The sequence below is a fragment of the Portunus trituberculatus genome, chromosome 11, assembly GCF_017591435.1.
Source record: "Portunus trituberculatus isolate SZX2019 chromosome 11, ASM1759143v1, whole genome shotgun sequence".
In the NCBI taxonomy this organism is placed as follows: Eukaryota; Metazoa; Arthropoda; class Malacostraca; order Decapoda; family Portunidae; genus Portunus; species Portunus trituberculatus.
The window spans coordinates 4,335,370-4,338,614 of NC_059265.1; the positions used below are offsets into that span (position 1 = coordinate 4,335,370).

Genomic DNA, 3,245 nt, shown 5'->3' on the forward strand with positions numbered 1-3,245 from the left:
CGATTCCAGGGATTCCAACAGCCTCTGGAATCGGAATCGGCGATTCCCAAAATAGCGATTCTTGCCCACCCCTACTGACACTGGTGTTGGTGGTGGTGGTGGTGGTGTTGGTGTACGGTAAGGCGTAGTTATAATGTAGGCGCCCGCTGGACGCACGCTGGTCATCACGCACGCACGCACGCACACACACATATTCACTCACATATCACATGCTCACAGATACTCACTCGCACACACACACACACACACACACACACACGGACACACGCCCGGTAGCTCAGTGGTTAGAGCGCTGGCTTCACAAGCCAGAGGACCGGGGGTTGGATTCCCCGGCCGGGTGGAGATATTTGGGTGTCTCCTTTCACGTGTAGCCCCTGTTCACCTAGCAGTGAGTAGGTACGGGATGTAAATCGAGGAGTTGTGACCTTGTTGTCCCGGTGTGTGGTATGTGCCTGGTCTCAGGCCTATCCCAAGATCGGAAATAATGAGCTCTGAGCTCGCTCCGTGGGGTAACGTCTGGCTGTCTCGTCAGAGACTGCAGCAGATCAAACAGTGAACATTCACTCACTCACACATGCACGGACACTCATTCACACACACACACACACACACACACACACACACACACACACACACACACACACACACACTGTCTCTCTTTTTCAGGTTAATATTGTCGAGTGCCTTAACAAGCTGACTGGTCAATCTATCAACTAGACACACACACACACACACACACACACACACACACACACACACACACTACACTACAGCAATTATATCGTCTTCTATAGACGCTACGCTGAACAACCTGGCTCTGTCGTTTACTTCTACTAATCAAAATTGGAACCTTCACACATCATTACATTAGAACAATATGAACACTCCCTATGAAATGAGACGTTTTCAGTATTCTCCGCCAGTTTTTCTCTCGTTAATGGCCATAGTCTTCACTATATTAATCCCTATGTAAGTTTGTGAAGCTGTATAAAATCACCCAGTAGTAAGCATATAGCATGGATATCGTAATGTGTCACGGTACTGAAAGGGTTAGCTATCCATTCACTCGTGTGAGCCACCACTAGTTTGCCTCCTAATTCCTTCTCCACCTCCCTCCGTCTCAGTCATTACAACTCAATTCAACTCAAGCTTCCTTAGAAAAGTGATCCGTTCATGATACGTTTTTACTCTTCATTTTTTTAATATTGATTAGTTGATTTGCAGGCATGGTTCACTTGGAGAGAGAGAGAGAGAGAGAGAGAGAGAGAGAGAGAGAGAGAGAGAGAGAGAGAGAGAGAGAGAATTATTATTACCTATTATAATCAATTTCCCGTTAATGATACGTTTTTCTTTTATCTTTATTCGTTGATTTACAGGTAGGGTTTACTTAGAGAAGAGGAGAGAGAGAGAGAGAGAGAGAGAGAGAGAGAGAGAGAGAGTTATTATCTATCATAATCATTTACAACGAAGGAAGCTTCAAAATGTTACAACAAAATTAATTAAAAAAATCCTGTATTATTCTAAATACTACACGGAAGATATCTTTCAGTCTCCACGCCACCACCGACCGACCCTCGAGTCTACGCAGCCCAGTGGCCGTGTGTGTCTTGGCGTTGGGCGTGACGTGCAGCAACGGTGGTAATAGCAACGGAAGCTTGATGCTCAGCACAGCACAGCACAGCACAGCGGAGATATTGGTGGTGTATGTAAATAAATAGTGTGCGTTGACTTGCTGTGATGATAGGAAGGAAGTTGTTAGTCAGTCAATAGAGGTTGTTAGGAATTTTGACTGATAAAAGGATAACAGGATATGTGTAGGATGTGCACTGTGTCTAATGGAAGGTTAACTATACGGTGTCTGTCTGCTTGTATGTAACTAAGATGTATCGGGAACCATCGCTACGTATAGTGTCTAATGGAAGGTTAACTATACGGTGTCTGCGTGTCTATGTAGGATGTATCCGGAACCATCGCTACGTATGAGTGTTAAATTTACTTGGTCATTCATTTACTAGTGCGGTTAGAGTAACGGGTTCAGAATAGATTTGGGTAATGACCGTGGCAAGTGAAGTGTTTTCGTGGTCATTGTAGTTGTGTAGGAAGGAAGAATTAGTTATCCTCTTCAGTACTGTGACGCATTTTCACCTTGAGACGTGTGTACGATTAGATAATTCTATTGTTACAAAGCGTGTATAGATGTCACAAGGTTAATGGCCTGTGTCTTCACTATTTTAATTCCTCGCGTAAGTTTCAGAAGTTGTATAAGATAAAGCACTAACGGAAGGAATATGAAAAAGCGTCTTGGTGCTGAAGAGATTAAACGTGTCGCGTTACTATAGAACTCCTTAAGTAAGTTGTATTTGAGGCTAAAATATTTCGGGTAAAAGTCGTTGTGGTTCCCTTGTTATACAATGGCTACCTCTGCGAAAAGAATGAGTGGACAGGATTTCTTAACGTAACGGGGCTGGTGTTTCAAGGTACGTGCATTAGAAACGAGATGTGGTAGTATAACGGTAAGTTTGGGGATATATTCTTGAAATTAGTTCTTAGTGGTAAGCGGGCGTAGATGTTTAAGAGGTTCAAGAGTGATGTAGGTAATTGGTAAACTCGGATACTAGGTAATTGGTAAACTCGGATACTAATGTTCATGTTCGATTTGTGGTGGTGGTGGTGGTGGTGGCAATGTTGTGTTAGGCAATGTTGCCTGTTAGCTGTAGGGATAATTAGTGAACAAGTTCATTTTTTTTGTTCATTTTTGTCCATTACAGGAGTTGACGATCCAAAGGCCTGACTCCACAGCGGTAATGAGCCTTGTGTACCTTGCACTGTCTTCACTGACAACGCCCACTACTAACCCCTCTGCCTCCGCCACCGTTTCAAGATCAGGGAAGGACTCTGCCTTGCATCGCGCACTGTGATGGTCGCCGCCCCCGCCCCCGCACCCGCCGCCGCTGCTGCTGCTGCTGCTGCTGCTGCTGCCGCGGCTAAGGGAGAATAGTTTGTTGAGTGGATGACGGCGCGTTCACTGACCCTCTCCCCATCACCCTACCAACTCCGGCCACCCACCCCCCTGCCACCAGACACCTGCTACACCACCACTACCGCCGGCTCCGTCCAGTGAAAGATTCATCGCAGACCTGCCATTCAACGCCTGCCGCCGCCACCACCACCACCACCACCTCCTTATGGTGGTGTCACTGTACCTGGAGCTGTTGTCATGATTGAATAATAAATTGTGAAGAAAT

General features: G+C 45.7%; 1 long non-coding RNA gene across 1 annotated transcript; it reads left to right on the top strand.

Annotated features, from left to right (window-relative positions):
* The first annotated feature begins 1,571 nt into the window (after positions 1–1,571).
* On the top strand, positions 1,572–3,245 carry LOC123502447. Its single transcript, XR_006674079.1, has 2 exons — positions 1,572–1,638; positions 2,769–3,245. It is a non-coding gene; the product is annotated as an uncharacterized LOC123502447 (long non-coding RNA).